Here is a 21,249-nt window from a genome sequence, read left to right as displayed (position 1 = left end):
GAATGAAGACAACTCAAGCCGACTAGGGAAATTATGCCCTGAAATTAACCATAGGTAGATCTCTTTTTGCACTATGATAAGACATCATAACTATCTAATGACATTCTAGCCTTGACATTCTTGTGGCCCATGAAGGAAATTTGAAGAGGATTGACTCTACCACTAACAAGTTTCTTAGTTTTTCCATTGATTCTAGTATCCTTTTTCCATCTTTTTAAATATAATTTGAAACATTTTCTTTTACATCCTTCATTGCCACCATTAGAGAGACATCTTCTCCAAATACTACATATGAGAGCTTATGTGAGTGATTCCTTTAGTGGTTCTCTTTTTGTCATTTGAGAAAGAAAAAAAAGGTACACTTTGCAAGGACAAGTAGAGCCACATATTGGAAGTGTGGAGCAAAAGAAACATTTCAATCTCCTAAAACACTCAAAAATAATCTCTAATTGACAAACTTTAACCAATCCACCTTGCTAGTGCATCTCATTTTTTTGGCCCAATCTTCATTTGGTAGCTATCTAAGTAATCTAACAATAGTATCAATAGACATGCTAAAACTAGGAGTTGGTGAAGTTGCACTCACCTTGATGGAGTGGTGATGGTTCTACCATGTACAACAAAGTTTCTTTTGAATAAATGGTCCATGTGATTTACACTTTTTGGTTCTACATGAGACATTGAAAGAAAAGTCACCAGAATTTGAACCATGATAATATTCTCTACAAATGCAAAAGTCCATCAATTTCTTAATTGAAAAGCATTAAATATACCATTCTTCATTGTAAACTCCACTAGCTTGAGCTTATATTCTCTTTTAGTAAAGAAACCTCCATGGGATAATATAACTTGGCAAAAATCAAATAACATAATTTGAATTGATATTTCAATATTATCCATTAGATAATATAACAAAAAATTCAAACAAATTATTTTGCTTTATCTTTCAATATTCATATTTCATTATCACCCTCTCTTTCTTTTACTATATAGTGTTTGTGGCCTACTAATCCACTCTAAGTGTCACAAGTATCTAAGAGCGATGAAATGAAGCAATTTGGTGATAAAAGGGTAATAAATGAGTGGGTGTCAAGGATAGGCCATGGGATGCATCTTGCCACAGCTAGAATGAGGAGTGTTCACACTTGAATTAAATGGATGTCAAACACCAAATGGCCACACTCAATTTGTGTCAAGCATTAGAAGTCACATTCATTATGTGTCAAATGAGTCATCTTAGTCATGCTAGTCACAAGTCACTGCCTTAGCAATGGCAATTACTTAACTTCTATGATCATAGTTGTAGTTGTTGATCAAACTAACTTCTAGAAATTGTTTAGATTAGTTAAATTTATAAAGATAAGAAGGTGAATAAGAAGCTAGTTGATATCTTTCCCTTAAAAATGCATTATATTTGCTTGAGAATGACAATAGGATGTCACTTACATAGATTGAAACTTGTTTGAGCATTTTGGACTCAAGAAATAAAGTATTACTAACTAAGAAACACAACTTGCAAAACACTAAGACTATTAGAATCAGCATATTCCAAATCTTCCTAATGTAGAATATGTGCATATATTCTCACAAAATATATATGTATATATTTGTGTGCGACTGCCACTATGAATGTAATTGATCTTGTAATGTCAAATCAAACTTATTTTATAGAGGATTACAAAGAAAAACCACCACATACATGTGTTGTGCTAAGAAGAATACAAGTGATACTTTTGACACCAAAACAAGTCAAGGTGGAACACCTATGAAAGGGTTGCATAGGCCCATACCAAACTCTAGCCAAGTGTTTCTTGCCTTGTATGTAGCTAGAGGAAAGATTGAGTGCCAATCATTTAAGAAGGAAAGAAGAGGCAATTGTTGTTTTAGTGGTGAAACGGTCATGGAAGAAGATAAAGCAATGATGCTCACATTGAAGGCAGCTTATTGTGCCTTCTTTCCTTAGAGCTCTGTCATGTTTGTGGATGATACTATATTCGTTTTATAAATAAATGTGAAAGTATTTAGGATGAGAGGATATCCTAAATTTTCATAGAAGCTAGAATCAAATTCAAGCACATGTGCTCACAATTTGTGAGCTTTAACAAGCTAAGTTATGATCCTAACCTCTAAGACACTATATTCTTTTTCGTGTACTTGTTCCTTAGTGCATCCTTATAGAGGCCATTCTATTCAAGAGTTTTACGAATCCAAACCCGAAGAAGCATTATTACAATGTCTGACTAAATACAATGGGCAAGGAGGAAACGCTATTGGCATCCATTTAGGTGGAATCAAACTCAAGCACCTATGCTCACAGTCATAAATCAACTAAGCTATGATCCTAACATCTATAATGCTATCTTATCTTTTGTACCCTTGTTTCCTACTACATCCCTATAGAGGCCATTCCATTTAGGAGCTTCATGGATCTAAACCCCAAGAACCATTCTTGTGACATTCGAGTAAAGACAATGGACAAGTAAACAAACAAGCTAGCATCCATTTGGGTCGAATGGAATGCAAGCACCCATGCTCACAAACATGAGTTTTAACCAACTGAGCTATGCTTCTAACTTGTACAATGGTATATTCTTTTTTTTTAACATCCTTAGTGCATCCTTATACAAGCCATTCCATTTAGGAGCTTCATTTCATGGATTCAAACCCCAAGACCCATTGTTGCAACATTTCAGTAAATAGGATGGGCAAGTGGAAAAAGATGCTGGCATCCATTTGGTTGTGTAGGGCATATGTGCCAAGAATGCTAGAATGCCTCCATGAAGTGAGTCTTATTGTTAGACCCTTACAAATGTTATAAAGGATATGAACTCACTCACCCATGTTATTCAATCCACACCAAAACCACAATCCACACCCAAACCACCTGTATTGTTAGGAGAGTGGAAAATGACATCTAGTTCCATGAAACAAGTCATATTATTAATATGGATTAGATGGAAACCATCTATTTTGTAGAAGCCTAGGCCTTGGTTCTAATAGTAGGTTATAGGTGCATTGAAGTTTACTATTCCATGGAGTTTTGGTAAGGATGAGAGTAGCATATAATGTGAGGTTATCATAAAAGGAAGGCTTCCCTAAAGTCTGTGTAGGGCTAACAGGATTGCACCATATAAGCACTTGTAGGACTCATTTAAGAGCCAACTATTGCAACATGCATGCACTAATTTTGCTCTATAATGTAGTGATTTTACTCTTTTTCTAGCAATTGGAATTAATCAAGCTTCAGTGATTTCTAGAGAGTGCATGTAAACTTTTTACGCATTCAAATGTGTGTGGGCATGTGCAGACGATATTCATTTCATGAATATCCATGAAGCCAATAAGAAAAATCCATTCTTGAACAACTTTAATTTGGCCTAGAGAATTTTTTTGTACATATTTGGTTTGGACTTTATTACATTTCACAAACATAAAATTGTAGATTGCTTTGATAGACCAATTAAACACCCACCCTCCATCATGCAACAATACTTAACAATAAGGAGCATCTATTAGAAGCCTACAAGTATCATGTTTTAAGAGTGAACTTTTGCCTCCCACCCTATTAGTGCCAAAACAATTAAGAAGTAATTATGTGTAATATGCTATCCTACTAGCCTCATTGGCCTCAACTATACAACAATTTATCAATACTAAATTCCAATCGTTGTGGATACCCTAACTGGCCTAATTACCCTAAGCTGTAAAACAGTGCACCAACATTGAATTCCAATTGGTCTAATCATCTTAGAATGAGATGGTCGACAAGCTGGCTAATAGGTTAAATACCTCACTAATGAGTTGGATACTAATGACTAGTTCAAATCATTGGTATACATCTCTTTTTAAAGATGGGGATGCAATAGCCAATGCCATACCTAGCTAGATGGAAAAGTAAATGCTAGAAATCAAAAGATAGTATACAAAGTGATGCAAGTGAGCACAATGAGATGTGCTCAGTGGTAAGATCCATTAGACCTTTCTCATCCTACCCTTTCAATGGCAAAACAATTGCGGAGTTTTTACTAGCTTAATCGACGACTTGGTATTAGTTCTGGTTGGATTAAGCACTTGGGTAACTTAAGGTAATTTTTTGATAAATCTAGATAAGATAGTCTCTCCTTCGACTCCTTTAAGTGCCACTTTTGGGTAAAACATGCATGTATCTTAGGGAATGTGGTATCAAAAAGGATGATAAGTACCAAAACTTCCAATGTAAAGATAATTGTTAAGCTTCCAACATTTGCAAACATAATGAGTGTTTAATGCTTTCTTCACATTAGATACTATCGATAGTCTATTGTAAACTATAATATCATTGCTAGACCTTTATACAAGGTGCTTATTATTTGAGTGCATTGAGTATTGGCATTCATATGAGACCTTGAAGAACTCCATACTTATCAATCCGAGGTTGGACAATGATTTTCCATATACATATAAATGCATCCAAAATTGCCATTAGAATAATACTATGCTAAAAGCACAATGTGGACTTCTATATCACCTTTCCAAGCAAATAGCTCATTGAAGCAAAGACAACTTATTCAATGATTGGAACGAAATTATTAGAAACAATTTATACAATGAAGTTTGGGCACTATCTTTTAGCTACTCCATTTTTTTTCATTGTGGACCATTAAGTGGATACACTGCCTAGATGGCTACTTTTACTAAAGTTTGATTTCTTAGCCATCATCTCAAAATAAGCAATAGTTTATGGTAGATTAAATTACAAGTACGAAGCAAGCATATGCGATATTCGATGATTTATTAAATAATCATTTTTAATGTAGCTAAAGATCAAGCTATTTAAAGTAGGCCTCACTCCAAATGCAAAGCATAAAATAAAGTTGATACAAGGTAGCACATCAAACCTTTAAAAAGTGAAAAATCAACTTTATACTCTTGATTATCTAACGAGACTAGAGCCATTAAAAGGATTGATGCCTACATACCAATAAAGTTTGTTGGGGTAAAGATACATATGCCTAACCACCCGTGTATTACTATACTGAGAGTATTCGCACTCCTATATGCTACAAATGGCAAATGCCCATCACACTCACTTTATTCTTTATTGTTTCTATGACATTTGAATAAAGTGAATGCTAGCCACATATTGTGATTATTAGAGTTCCACTCTTGTTCCTTCCACCATACCTCTTATTTCCACTCATATGCTTTCACTCCAAGCTCAATCCTTTCAAGTGGTATCAGAGCACACCATTCAAGGAGATTCTCTATCCTTTCGTTCATCTCGAATTCAAAGCTTTAACTAAAGGTCTCATGGCAACAATTCATTTTCTCTCGAGGTATCCATTGAGTCTTCCCTTCCATGGCTTAGACATGAAAATTTGGCAACTTAACATCAATGTCATACCTTGATTATAACTTTTTCATACAACATATGATTTAGGGGTTCTATAGCTAGAAATAAGATTGCAAAGAGATCTACAATTTTGGATACTCACAAAGTTAATGCTATGTAGTTTAATGTTTCTTTATTTCACATAGAATAGAACAATTTTAGTTTAAATAACAAATAGTATATTCCATAATGCATGTTTGATGCTTCGAGGATGCTATTTTGGTACCCAAATGATATGACTATTCTTTTGAAACTAATTTGAGCTCTTGGATATACTATAGAGCATTTGGTTTATACACCTGAGCTTTAGCTTATGATAGTGAGTGAGACAATGGAACTCATTGTGACATATGTACATGCTCTCTTGATACTTATTGGATGCAGTTATTTCATCTTCGATTTTTTCACTCATGTATTATAAATCTGAAACCTTTTAAAAGACAATTTTGTAGTTAATATCTATGAGCTCATGGTAAATGCATAGATTTCTCCATTATATATAGATACATTGACTCTTCTACATCAAAGACTTGTTATCAACCTATACTATTTTTTCCTTTACAAGAAAGTATGAGAGAGAGAGAGAGAGAGAGGAAAAAAAAAACTAATGAAAATAGATTATACTTTTTAATAACAAATGGACTATTGATTGTAAATATCAAAGTCTCCCTCAATATTAATATAAAAGTGGTGCATCTCACATCTATATAAATATAGAAGTGGCTCTCACTTACAAAAATTTATGAAACATAGCATAGACCATTATTAAGGTAGTCAAAAAGCCATCTAAAAAAAGAAGCATCATTAAGTTTTGCTAGATATACTAACTCTTACAAGACAACAACACGAACCACCAACCACTCTACCTGTAAAAATCAAGTGCTCTTTTCGCTTCACTTCTAATAATAGCACCATTTACCATGGTGCACTCAAAGCACTGCCAAACATTGTATATCTTCTGTAGCTAGTTATGAGTAGCAATGAAATTGAATCGACCCACTATCTCACCAGTCTCTTTCTCATACATAGACACGTGCATTGCTTCTCGTTTAAGAAATCAACTTATAAGATAAACAAGGTATTTGCAAGTAAACCAACAATTCACATGCCTTATGATAAAGCAATCCATCATCAAGGATTGGTTAATGATCAATTATACGTCCTCCTAAATGTCAAATGCTTGTAATTATGATTGCACATAAGAGGTAATGTGTGATGAAGCTTCAAGCCTACAGTACAGTCATCTCTAAGCACTTTATCAAAGTCGTGCAAGCCCCAATGTCATCACAAATTCTTCATTAACCAAGAATTGGTGGACCATGTCCATTACCCTTATGACAATCTTTAGTGAAAAACCTATTCCACTCAAGAATCCCTTTTAAACAAATGAACAAAACACAAAAATATATATTGAAGGATAATGAATAAGGAGTACTTTAAATGATAAAACATTTACTAAAAATCATTAGAACATAGAAAACATTCATTGTTAAGCCCTTCAACAAGTAAACATGTCAAAATATCAACAAATAAAAGCCTAGCCAACTCAAATGAACACACTATCATGAGGATACATGTCATAATTGAAGAAGCAAAATATGAATGCACCAATTTCTTATACTCGTGATATTATCATCAACTTTTTGTATTTATTGACTAAGTTTATCAAATGTACACCTCCATTGGAAAGTTGAGAGCAAAAAACATACAATAATTTCCATATATTTACATTTAAGCATCAATCATATTTAGGAGACGTACAATTGCAATAAATATACCCTTTGCATCTTCCTTCTTGACACTAAGGACCTTTGGCATAATAATAATACGAATTTACTTCACCAATCTTGAATACTACTCTTGTGGAGAAACAATTCTAGTCTCCACCTTAAATCCCTTTATTAAAACTAATAAAATAATGCAAAGCAAATTAAAGATCACAACATAAAACCATTATACTCTCAAAATAGTTTCAAAGAAGCATTGAAAACAAAATATTTACTTTTTTAGAACTCAATTGCTTATCAAGAAATATAATTCAAATGATAGCCTATCCACCAAGATTACTCATGCATTTCCCAATTCCATAGCCCTATTCTAACAAAGTCTTTGATTACATTAAATTTCACTAAGCACATTCATCTACTCCTCCACAAGAGGGAAGGTTTATAATCCAATACTTTCTTGTAATACACAACCATATTCAATACTTATTTGAATAGCCACAGCATCCAAAACAAGTAATTGCGAGAACCAATTCAACCAATAACAAGAGGAACCAACTTGGAACCACCATCTTGCTAACTAATAATAAAAATAATCTAGCTAAGATAAGATTTAAGCAAATAGAAACTACCATTTATAAAACCCTATAAAACAAGTTGCCTTACTTGGGTCAACTTAAACATCTTCTTGGCATCCCTTACATTCTTAATATCTCCAAGAAAAATAGAGAATAACTTTCAAACATCAAGGTGTCTTTGAAGAAGCCTTGAAGCTTTTAGACAAAGTGAATCCCATTAATTTGCAATGCCCAAATCTTTAAGAACTCCTCAAATGTGGAATGAGGAAACCTCTTGTCTTGTGCAATTGCAAAATTGTTCATGTATGCAAGGTGTATGAGGAAACCTCGTCTTGTGCAATTGCAAAATTGTTCATGCATGCAAGGTGTACTACAGAGGTATTCTTTGCCTTCATTACTGTCATGTGATCAATATCTATTTTTTCTTATTATATTTACGACATGACATACATGACTTAATCTGATGAACTTTACATTTCATAATGCAAGTGAAATCTTCCACATTGACATTCCAAGTCCCATGTTCACATTACAAGTGGTATATAATTTGTTCTTGGTAACAAACATTGTGGTATTATTACATTCTAAATCAAGTACAATCACAAAAAACTATTTGGATTGGCTATAGAGAGCTATTTACCATCCTTCTCTCTTAGCTTATTCTCTTCTTTATTAATAAATTACTTTATTTTAAATTCATACATTACCTCAAGTAGATTTAATGCTACAAGGCAACTCTCATATTTCCTAATAGCATTGTTATAATCATCTTACATTTTAGCAATAATACAATAATGATTTTTCAAAAACAAAGTAATGACATAAAAAATCACACAATACAAGTTAATGAGAAGAACAATATCTTCTATACGAATAGAGCCATAAGGAAGCATGGACTCCTATACCAAAGGGTGTTCCCATGGTATTGCCATCTCTTTATTTTGCACTCTCTATGCCCATCGTCTTTGTTGGGGGGTCAACCATACTAACATGCTTTCTTTGTTTGCAAAATAGGAATGTTTTAAAACATGAACACCTTGTGGCCTAGTAAACTTCACATGTACCCTTGTCCAATTAGAAATGTATAAAGTCGTTTGGGAATATATACCTCTTTTTAAAAACCAAATACACACTATTATAAGCATAAAAATCTAAGTATTAGAGAACCAAAAAAACTTTAAATAAATAGAATTACATGAAATGTTAATAAAGTAAATGTCAATCTATTAAAGGCACTTATAAGCGTCGCCATATTAAACAACGTAAAGAAATAATGTTTTAAGGCATAGTATAAACATCAAATAGGTAGAACTATAAGAAATATTTAAAAAAATCAAATAGTCAAAATTAAATTATTTTAGTTGTAGGTTAGGGAAGCCAAAAACTTCCGAAAGGCCTCCCTCATCTATAACTTTCTCCAAACTTGACAATTTTAAAATTTTAAAATATTCTTTTTTTGGGTCAACTATCTAGGTAAAGTCTATAATTATTGAAATACCTTTTACTTATCTAGGTAAAGTTTATAATTATTTAGAAACATAAGTATATTGCACACAAAAAGAGAGTATACAATAACAAAGAAAACCTCGATTACATAGAACTTATGGCCTCACAAAAGAGAGTATTTTGGCACAACATGGGCACTCAAAACCCTTCCCTTACCAACAAGTTCCCAAATATAACTAGCTTTAGACAATTTCTCCATGCAACTAGGAGTGTAACTAATGTCTTGGAAGACCCTCTCATTTCTGGTATGCCAAATGAGCTCTAAAGCCACTAATCTAATTGACTGCGTAGTGAGATAACAGTGCTTGTTGGAGGAATCAAAAAGCCGTAGCACCCAAGACTGAAGGTTTTTCTCCTCTTCTACAATCTAAGAAAAGTAGCTAAAAACTAGTGTCCAAACCTTTGCAGCTAGGCATCCATTCGCAAACACATGCTGGAGAGATTCTTCCATACCATAGATACACATCCATTCCCAAATGCATACTTGGCAATCGGCTACGAAGGCTTCGTTGGTGCCGTTGGCTACGCACAAGAAACTCCCACTAGCTTGTAGGAAAATCTTCCCGAGAGGTCACCCATCTCAGCAATGTCGTCACCCAAGTGCATTTAATTGCCAAGTGACTATCCACAAGGCTAGTTCTTTTTGTTGTTCTACACTACAAACATAGTTTTAAAAAGCTAGTCTTGGAAGGGTCTCCCAAGCCTTCCATGAACCGGCATATAATACCCCATGAATAATTATTATTATCTTCATAATGAGAGTTAGTTTTATAATTAGAGCTATTTTTTAAAATAAATGTGCAGCATAAATTAATTTTTTTTAAATGTAAACGCACATTAAAATAAACTAAGTAATGGGGACATTAAATTCTTCCCTCCTTAGAGAAATCGAGATATCTTCATCTCGAGAGAAACTAGGGGTATTCTTTCATAAGGGTTACCTCGTCAACCCAAGTGGCATCCTCTTCAAGATCATCTTTCCACTGGATGAGATATTCTCTAAGGGTCCTATTCCTAAGGATTCTTTCTTTTACATCCAAGATTCTATCAAGTTGAAGTTCAAGTAAACCTTGGCTCGGCATTACAACTTATTGATCATCAAGAATATGATCAAGATTAGGCCCTATGATACTGTCTAGGTTCTTTGTAACAATATGCCCTAAGTATGTCTTCAATGACCTCATTTACACCCTCTGTCTGCCCATACGTTTGAGGGTGATAAGCTGTACTAAAACAAAGCTGTGTACTAAGAGCTTCAAATAAACCCTTCCAAAAATGCGAAGTGAATAGATAATCACGATCGTTGATAATTCTTTTTTATAGTCCATGAAGTCTAAAGATTTCTTTGACAAATAACCTGGTAATATCTGAGGCTTTGTAACTCGTTATGACCAAAATAAGGTGGGTAACCTTAGTCATCATGTCCACAGTTACCATGATCGAGTTGTATCCTCCTTGAACTAAAGGTAATCCAACTACAAAATCTATACTAATGAATTCCCATTTCATATGAGAAATATCAAGTGGTTGTCGCTTTCCTGGCAGCTTAACTTGTTCAGCTTTTATTCGTTGGCAACTCAAGCATTCAGTTACATATTTAAGTACGTCACTTATGATCTTTTTCCAGTGATAGCTTTTCCTGACTACATTAAGCGTTTTTGGCATAGCCAGGATGTCATAAAAATGGGTAATCATTAGCTTTCAATAGTATCTTTTCAAGTTCTTAACTTGAAGGAATACATAATCTTATCCTGAAGTAAACAAGCCCTTCATCAACAAAGAAGTTAAGATACTTTGTCTTAAGCTTGGGAGTTTGCTTTTTATTTTGAATTTCCTTCTCCTTGGCTAGCTTGATGATGGGATTGCTAGCTCGATGATGGGATTGCTAGGCATTGATATCATTGTAGCTAGTGTTTGAGCTCTAAGAGGTTCTTCTGAGATAAGTGCATTGAGGAATGGTTTGTGGCTTAAAGCATTTGCGATTACATTATCTTTGCCCGGTCTATATTTGATCTCAAAATCAAACTTTTAGAAAACTTTGGTCCACCAATGTTGCCTCATATTTAGATCTGGTTGAGTGAATATCCATTTAAGAATTTTATGGTCTTACCACTGAGAATTTCTTCCCGAGTAGATAATGTCTCCATAACTTAAGAGCGTGGATAATTGCGAGTAATTCCAGGTCATGAATAGCATAATTTCTCTCGTGAGTCTTCAATTTTCCGGAGGAATATACTACTTCATGTCCTTCATGCATGAGTAAGCATCCCAAAGCGAGAGAGCTCGCATCGATCACCACTTTGAATTCTTTGCCAAGCTCAGGTTGAGGATCGGGGTTGTGACTAAGCATGTCAAAGCTAGACTGTCCAACTCAAGTCAATTTAATGGCAAATTGCTTCTTGAGTAGGTCGGTGAGGGGTGCAACAATCAAGGCATAATTCTTGATAAAGGCTCAATAACATCTTCTTAAACCTAAAAAGCTACAAACTTCGCTTACAATGGTTGGAGGCGGCCAATCTTGTACATCTTTGCCCTTGTTCAGATCTACTGGTATTCCCTTTGCTGAAACTATAAACCCTAAATACTCGATTTGTATCTTAAAGAACGCACACTTCTTATTATTAGCATACAGCTTCTGAATCCGCATTGTCTGAAGAACTGTCCGTTATTGTGACTCCCGACTTCCTTCATCCTTGGAATATATTAAGATGTCGTCAAAGAATATAAGGATGAAATCATCAAGATAAGGTCTAAATATATCTTGTCTTAATCTGTTGAAGGTAGCAAGGGCGTTTATTAATCCAAATGACATTATGATAAACTCATAATGATCGTACCTTGTGCTAAAAGTGATTTTTTGGGATATCTTCTTGCCTGATTGTGATCTGGTAATACCCTGTCAATCTTGGAGGAAATCTTCGCTCCTTGTAGTCGATCAAGTAATTCGTCCATCCTTGGAATCGGATACTTATTCTTGATTGTTACTTGATTAGCCCTTAATAATCAATGCAGAGACGAAGAGTCCCATCCTTATTTTTTTGAAATAAAACGAGAGCTCCCCAAGGTGAGTTACTAGGTCTAATGTATCCCTGACCTAAGAGCTCTTTAAGTTGTTCCTTTAGTTCTATGGGTTCCGGAATAAACATTCGATATGGTCCCTTTGCAAATGGTGTAGCTCCTAGTACTAGCTTGATTTCGTGGTCGACTTCTCTCTATGGTGGAAGTTTAGTTATTTCTTCACGAAATACATCAACATATTCCCTAAGCCACAACGGTTTATATTTGGCTTCTTTATCCTATTGAATCTTATTAAATTTGATTAGGTATACAAGTAACCTTTTTCCTAAACCTTTAGCGATGTGAAAAGCTTTCACGAATTGAATCTTTGGTTTCCCTGCTTCTCCCTATGTGGTCACTTGTCCTACAAGATTCAAGAATGTGACTTGGCCCTTTTCACAATGAATATGAGCGTCATTGGGAATTAACCAGTCCATTTCTAATAGGCACTCATACGTTCCCAAGTTCATCACTCTAAATTGCATGCTGGTTTAATTGCCACCTAGACTAAACTCCACCTTACTTGTCCGTTGTGTTGAGGAAACTTCTTTTCCATCAGCTAACTCAACTATTAGCCCAAGTGCATGCATTGTGTCTATGCCTAGTTTTCTAGCACACCTTGGTGATATTTATGAATGTGTGCTTCCATAATCAATCAAAATTTTAAAGGGTTTACTATAATAGGTTGATGGTGTTTGAATCACCAAGCATTGTTGATGTGGTCCCTTCTTGAAGAGAGAGGTATGAATTCTCGCTCTCTCCATGTCAATTTCCAAGGTGGGACCTTCATCATCTTCTACTTCCTTGAGAATTTTACCAGCAAGTCTTCCTCTAGTTGTGGCTGTTCGGCTTTGGTCGTTACTGAACTTGCTTTGGCGTTCATTCTGTCTGAGTTTTGGGCGGCATCGCCTTTGGATGTGGCCAAGTTCATTACAATAATGGCAGCTGAAAGTATCCTTGTTACCACCAGTAAAGTTCTCCACCGCCGACGTCTTAGCCTTCTTGCTATTAGCATATTGGAATTGACCTTTTTACATAGCCCCTAGTTATATTTTTGTTTTAAAACTTATTATTACAAGGCTTATTGTTTCCTGATTTGGATTGGAGTTCCTATACAATCGGTCTTCCTCTTATCAATACACCTTGGAGGTCAGATGGACACATTGCTTCAAGTCCTGTGCTCAAGGGATCATCCAATCCATGGCAAAACTAGGATACTTGCTGCGCAATATCCATAGACGGTGGTGCATACTTGAGAAGTGTTACAAACTTCAAGTAATAGGCTTCTAGTGTCATTTCAAGTTGCTTTAAACCAAAGAATTCATTCATCTTTTGCGTGCGGTATACTGTCGAGAGATATGGGCCTCGCACTACATTTTCTAATGCGTCCCAACTAACAGACGCTTCAGAGATTCCTTGGTCTTTACACCATTGTTTTCACCAAATTAGGACTTCTTCTGTTAGCTTTAACTTGATGATCACCTTTATGACTTTAAGGTTTTCCATCCATCTTATCCTCTTCAAATCGGTCTGAAGGAAGGCAAGACGGTTTGTATTTATATAACAATATTCACCGCTTATCATCCAGCGTCTTTCCCGGTATATTGGAAAAGGATCATAGATACGATCTAGAACCTGCATTACTTGCATTCTCCATCCATAATCCGTAGAATGCATTGTCGACGTAAACATTGCTCAAAAAACTAGGAATTGCTCCCAATCTTTGTCTCTCTAGGTAGGATTTTTAAAAACATATATCAGCAAGAGAAAGGGGAGAACATCTCACATCTCACACTACAATTACCAAGTTTTTATAGTTTTTTGGCTCTGATACCATTTGTAATGTATTCGCCTTTATTACATGACGAGTAACGTTTTAGTAGTCACCTAGAGTTTACCTTCCAATCGTCACCATTCATACTCTAGCATAAACCTACATCTACCCCACAGGGAAAGGGTCCTATTGTTACTCATGGAAGACCGATCTAAAGGTTCCTAATTGACCTAACAACCACCTATCAATAACTAGCTGACATCCGAAGGTGTCCTTCGAGAGGCTTCTTGTCCGAAAGGAGCGACTACCATTACCCTTGGTTCATGGAGTACAATGCTCTTTTCCAATAACAGACTAAGGATTTATGAAATCCCTCACAATGCTATGGCTGAGCCGCGGTACCTTTCCCCTAAGAAATTTAAAGTTTGGGTTCTGAGACCAAAACCCTAGGTAAGTCAGCAAATCAACCTTTCCTAGAGTTTTTTTTTTTTGCAAAACCTCTCGGCCAACCAAGACCACCTTGCCATAGAACTGGATTCGTTGGGAATCCATCCACCCGCTTCCCTCTATGAAAGTTCTTAGTTATCTAATTACCTGCCACATTACGTGAAACGTATAAAAACAGCTTCATTAATTAAAAAGAATCCTTTTATACAGAGTTGTTCGTTTGCATAATTTACTCACGAACATACAATTAGAATAAAACAAATTCATCGATTATGTTCCATAATGTGTGTTACCCTGCCCATATAAGAGAAAAATTACAATTTCACATGTTGCCTCATTCGACGCATCTGCATGTCACCAAGATCAAATCCACCTCTAGCTAGCGTTTTTAGGTGTCCCAAGTAGAACTTAGACCATACAAGGGACCAAGTAGTTCCTAGGTACGTAAAGGATTTACTAGCCATAGCCCCCTTGGCATTCTATCCACCTCCTACTTAATACGATCCCTACTGGGAGATCTCTCGCAATCGAAGTCGATCCATGCTTCTGCAGTGGTAAAAACATCATCTATTGGTATGGGGATTCAGTACCTATCCTTGGGGAAGGTACAATGCTCCTCAATTTTTATATGTTTCAATACTTAATTCAATCACGATCTAATCTAGAAAATCACAAACAAGATTGATGTCTTCAAGCAGTTATGAATTCAATCAATCATGCAACTTTCAAGTGATGATTAATCTAGTAGCAATCGACACTTGAATTTCACATAATGGACTCTTCCCCTTGGAATTTAACTAAGGGTATCTAAATCTTGGAGTCTCTAACTTCCCACTTTAAGGTTTATTCTTGTAACTAAGTTTATTGGCCTTGAGTTAGTTTTTAAAACTTATTTTTTATTTTTTTTTTAACTTCTATTAAAGCTTCTACATTAAAACTATATCCTCGGTTAATTTCTTTAGGTTTCATTCTTACTAAATTCATCTTGAATTCACTAGTCTTATTTTCTGTGGGGTTAACATTAAAATTCCTCATGCTTTCTCTTGAGTTCTAGGTTTTCATAGTTTTCCTAATAGTTTCCTCATGCTTTCTCTTGAGTTCTAATCATTTACCAAGTGAATACTCTAAGATGACAATATCTCTTAAGAGACTTATCTTATTTCTATTCAATTCGAATAGAAAAACGTGTGGTATCGCGATTGGTAAAGGGTTGTTATCCACGCCTGCGACTCCCGTGCTTACAACTCCAAACTATTGCTTCCACCTTAGTAGGGTCATTTGCAATTTCTGCTTTTGAATTCTTTTTATTCAAGGCCATGATGGAGATATAATTGGTGGAAGAAGAGCACAACAGTACTACGGGTTGGCAAGGGTGTAAGGCTCTCGATGATAATGATGGTTATTGCGGGATTCAATGATGTAGGCCTCGCGGATGGTTCTTGCCTCGTGGAGAGAAATACTTCTCTCTCTCTAGTAGATGAAATAGGAACAAGAGTAGAGGTATGACTTCTAACCGAATTGATAGAATATGATAAAGTTCTTCAATGTCTTTCCTTCTCGGATTAGAGTAGAAGAGGATAAGAGACCTTCTGTGTATCCCCTTCCTTCAGTTGAATGGAATGATGTCTCTTCGTCTCAAGGAATAGAGTCTTCTCCTAGTGTCTCATCCTCCTCAACATTGCTCTTGTTCCCCTTTCTAGTCATCCCCAAGCACTCAATTTATTATAAATGAGAGGAGGCTTGCTTTTTAGCATTTTTCAATTATATCATCCATGACAAAGAGAGAACACTTTCCTTTAGCGCTCCTAATGACATCATTGATGGCGTCAAAGAGGGAGCTCCATTTTTGTAGCGCGAAGATAAAAATGTATGAATCTATGGGTGAGCACCACATGCCACGTCGTCGCGCAGCCATCACTCCAAGACTTACGACTAAGGCGACGACCAAGGCATAGACCTTGGCATCGCATGCTTAGCAACGAGCTACAAAGCCTTCGTTGGCACCGTTGGCTGCACGCGAGAAGCTCCCACTAGCTTGTAGCAAAATCTTCCCGGGAGGTCACCCTTCCCAACAGTCGTCACCCAAGTGCACTTAATTGCCAAGTGACTATCCACTAGGCTAGTTCTTTTTGTTGTTCTATACTACAAACATAGTTTTAATAAGCTAGTCTTGGGAGGGTCTCCCAAGTCTTTCTTTCATTAATTGGTATACAATACCTCATTAATAATAATTATTATCTTCATAATGAGAGTCAATTTCATAATTAGAGCTAGTTTTTTTTAATAAATTTGTAACATAAATCAATTTTCTTTATAATGTATACGCAAATTAAAATAAACGTGACTTTATTCTTGATCTAGGACTCTTCTGCACTACTTGTGTTTCCATATTTTTCTTGGTATGTTTTTATCTTCCGTTTCACTTTTGCCTTGGCCTTGTCCTCTACTTTAGAGTTTCCCGATATTCCACCTTCTTCGTTTAAGGGTTAAGACTTACGCTTTTTCTTGTTCGCCTTTCTCCTTCATGTAGGACTTTTCTACACTTTTTGAGTTTCCATATTTTTATTGGCATGTTTTCATCTTCCATTTTACTTTTGCCTTGGCCTTGTCCTCCGCTTTAATGTGTCTGGATGCTCCACCTTGTTCGTCTAAGAATTAACATTACTCCCTTCCTAGACGAGTGCCAATCCAATGGTACTTGCTAGTGGTAAGAGGGACGGTGGTGCTGGATCACCAGGGGCTTCTTCCGACACTGGACATGCGGTGGTACCGGCAGGCATACGGTGTTGAGGGTGCATTTGAGGGATGTTTGAAATTGGAAGGCTCTTGAGGATGGAATGATCCCTGGTATTGGAGGGTTGGTGAGGTGTGGGTTCATCATTGAAATTCAAAATGGTGTTAGATGGATCCATGCTTGGAGAATGACAGGTGGACAAACCCTTCTTTGAAATTTAAGATGGTGTTAGTCGGATCCGTCATGTGACCCTCCGTGGCTAAGTTCATTCGTGCTATTCCATAAGAGCTTCATATTCAGTTTCTAATTGTGGTTGTTGCATCCGATTTTTGTTTGGTTGTGCTTTGTCTGGAAGTGTATTGCATGGATGATGGGGTCCCTGAAGCTAGTGGTGGGGCCTTCACACGTACCTAAAAATAAAATAAGGTGCACTTCCTGGGGTATGTCTATTTTATCATGGAGTGTGTGGTGCAAATGCTTGTGGAACTGGGAGATGGATCTACCTTGGGCAAACCCTTGGTACTGTCCCACACTTGAGGACCCAGTTGGTGTAGAGGGAGGGTGATGTGCATGGAACCTAGGGTGACAGGTCTAACAATACGCAAGTGGTACCTCCTTGAGTGTGTCCTGCTCTTATTGTGCCCTAAGCATTGTTAGATATGCTCAATGCCCCTTTCGGTTGGATTGAGTAGTTAAGCTGGTAGCAACTCGAGGCACATTGCATCAAGTTGCAAGGTAAAGGAGTTAAAAGGGATCTCTAGAATACTCCATGCCGACTAGTGGGGGCTCATATGGTAGGTCAATCATACGGACCTAACCACCTTCATGGGCTATAAAAGCTAAACCCCTTCGCAGCCATCAATCATCTATCTTTCACCCAATCAGAGTTGTTCCAGCTAGCCTTAAGCTCTTTACGTATCTTCTGTCTAGATCGCCATCTAAGCTTCACAGTGGAAGCGCACAAGTGGACAGAGCCATCTTTGTATCAATTGTTTAGAGCTAAAGAAATTTTCTAATTCTCCTCTTATCGGTTGTGTACTCTCTATCTCTCTCTCTTTCTCAAATTCTGTTCGTTGCACCGTGTAACTTTTATATGGTATCAGAGCCCAGGGGACTCTAGGGATCAAAGAGTGCGCAAGAGGCAACGGCTTCAACAACAAAGAGGAACAATGCCGTCTTCCGAAAGTGGTTCTGACGCATCACGAAGCGATGCAAGAGGTGGTGCTGCTGTATCAGCTATTCAAACACTGAGGGTTCATCCATCAACCTTCAGCGGCGGTTAGATGGTACAAACTATACCTTGTGGAAATTCAAATTTACAACTATCCTTGATTCTTATGAGCTTTTGGAGATTATGTTGAGGATTGACATAGAACCATAGTCTACCCCCGATCCATCAAATCCTAGTGTGATGATTCACCCAAATGGAGATCTTCTACGAGCTTGGAAACGAAGGAATGCAAATGCATTGTGTGCCTTAATTACAAGCTGTTCTCAGAGTGTTCTGACTTTGATTCAGCATACAACCAAAGCATCATAGGCTTGGAATATACTGAGGAGTCAATATGAAACGTAAAACCAAACAAGGATTCAAAACTTGGAGAAACAACTAGCAGTGAAAAAGTTTACTGAAGTAGAGAAAGCTGAAGCATTCATCACTCGGATTCAAAATCTGCGCAACCAGATGGCTGGTGCTGCGATACAAAAGACTGATGAGGAGGTGTCTTTGAATTTGTCCACAAAATTTTGACGGACTAATAACTGCTCTTAATGCTCAGATGAGACCTCAAGCTTTGAATTTTGAGGAGTTTTGTGCATTATCGCTCGAGGAAGAGTTGAGGCTAAAAGCCCGAGAAGGGAGCAACAATGAAGATGCTACATTCTCTTCGAATACAAAAGGCAAAGGTGGTTTCTCCACCAAAAAATGTGGTGACAAAAAGAAGCGCGGTAAGAAGTTTCAAGAAGAGTACTTCTAATACAAGAAGAAAGGACATGCACTCACAGATTGTCGTGTCAAGAAAGGATATGCAATCGCAGATTATTGTATTCTATTTCTTGGATAAGGAGCTTACTCAATTAATGGGCTTTTGACATTGTTCGCAAAAGACCTTTGATACAATCTTTCAATCCCATCAACATTTACTAATAACATCATCATCATGTCAACCTAGATCATAAGCAAGCTGCAAAGTTTCCAATGCATACAAGAAAGTTGATTTTAATCATTGTACTAAGTTTACCCTTGCTTTATAGATTTCCCCAAAGTTGTAGAGAATTCCCATGCAACAATATCAATGTCATAAGAGTAATGGAAAATCCTCAAGGAAAGCAAATCAAGAAAGTTATCTATCTAAGATCAGAGTCCAACGAGCCTAGCTTGGATAGCCTCAATTAGATAATGGTTTGGTTGCATGCAAATGTATAATCACATTTATTGTAGAAAATCCCTAAACTTTAAACTTATACCATTAGATTTTTTAAGTAAACCAAACTTTAGCTCCTTTTTGTATTGTTATAGGAGATTACTAGCAACTAAGACTTGTTCTTAATCTAAGATTGTAAATCGTCTCTTTTACTTCTTAAAGATCCAATTATAGGTTTTTTACCTGTGGACATAAAGCTTGATGTTATTGTACTTGTAACCCAAATTACTCATGTAGAATGCTTTACAAGGTGATGATGACACCTTCCATTATTGACTTTCCTAAGGCTAGGCAAGATTGTGAAATAATAGTCTTGCCAATTAATATGAGCAACACAACTGTTCTTAATGAGCAAGAAATGTCAATATCAAAATTCACAAGATAATGCTAAAGAGAATTTGAATTCTTATAAGAGTTAAGACTAATCGCAAGATAGCAAATACAACTTGACTTGAGTATAAGGCAAGACAAGACTAGATACAAGACTTTAACCAGTAGCGGACTTACCTTGCAAGAGCTTCACAATTGATATTGGCAAGATTGACGAGCTTGTATCCAAAGACACCTACTTGTAATAGAGGCGAGAAAGGTCAAAACGGATATTGCGATTACATGCACATCAACCCACAACGTGATATGAAGGTTAGCACATGACATTTTGAGATAACCCCTCATAAAATGATAATGCAAGCCTTGACATGAATGACAATACAATTAATCTTCTAAAAGCTTCTTTGTGAACATATCAAGGATGGTGCATGTAATTAATTTTATTTAGATTTATGACATTTAAGAAAGTTTATTATACTTACAAAAATCTTGCACATACTTTACTGCAATTAATAGCAATACATAATGAGGTACTTTTCGAGATGAATAAGAAAAAAAAACCTTAAATTTTACGAAGTCCACTTGTTTTACGATGAGATACAATTACTCTAATGGTATCTACCTGTTTCACTAAAATATTTGTTACAAACATGTCTAATTGATGCTATCTTTTCAATTCCTCTAGCAAAATTTCTTGTAACATCTTTTAATTTATTTGCATCATTACTTGTAAATATGTATATTGATTTTGAGTATTTGATTTTTTTTAATATTTTTCGTAATGGTATATATTTGATACTTATATGGTTCTTCAAATATCACATTGATGTTTGCTTTACAAACATTTTATAATGATGTCTATTTCATGTTTATGTAATTCTCCAATACATTTACTCTTCTTGTTTATAGGTTTGCAATTTGTTCTTAAAAAGATGTTCACATTCTTAAATATCTTTCAAAAACTTGATAATGCAAACCAAAAAATCATATAAAAGAGGTTACTCCATACCAAAATAGTGGGCAAAAATAGAGTATGAACTACAAAGAAAATCACCATAACAAATGCCCCACGATGTATTCATGGCTTTTATATAGTTATGAATCTTGTATACTAGATAAAAGCTTAATCTTGTAAGCTTACACTCAAATACTCTTTGGAAAATTCCCTTAACAATGTTATGAATGAGTGTGGGTATCCACTTGTACACTTTGCAAGCATTATGACATATGAAGTGTGCAAATTAGATTGTAATTCGAACTCGTGAATGGGGACCCAACAATGATTGAAGAAAACATTCATGATGA

The 21,249-nt window shown here is 36.0% G+C and overlaps 1 protein-coding gene across 4 annotated transcripts in view; it reads right to left on the bottom strand.

The window, feature by feature from the left end:
• Nucleotides 1–6,470: 6,470 nt before the first annotated feature.
• LOC148038399 (uncharacterized) overlaps nucleotides 6,471–21,249 on the bottom strand; it is a 121,525-nt gene continuing 106,746 nt past the window's right edge. For 3 of the 4 annotated variants that reach the window (XR_015689485.1, XR_015689481.1, XR_015689484.1), the window contains exon 12: nucleotides 6,471–20,179. The gene's annotated coding sequence lies outside the window, so the exon portion shown is untranslated. The remainder of the gene's footprint in view (nucleotides 20,180–21,249) is intronic. The other variant, XR_015689482.1, reaches the window with a different exon arrangement.

This window comes from Lygodium microphyllum, chromosome 3 (genome assembly GCF_053477565.2).
Source record: "Lygodium microphyllum isolate KBCC chromosome 3, Lygodium_microphyllum_v1.1.10, whole genome shotgun sequence".
Classification (NCBI taxonomy): Eukaryota; Viridiplantae; Streptophyta; class Polypodiopsida; order Schizaeales; family Lygodiaceae; genus Lygodium; species Lygodium microphyllum.
The sequence above is the reverse complement of the archived record's forward strand: the minus strand, read 5'-3'. Positions and strand labels throughout refer to the sequence as shown.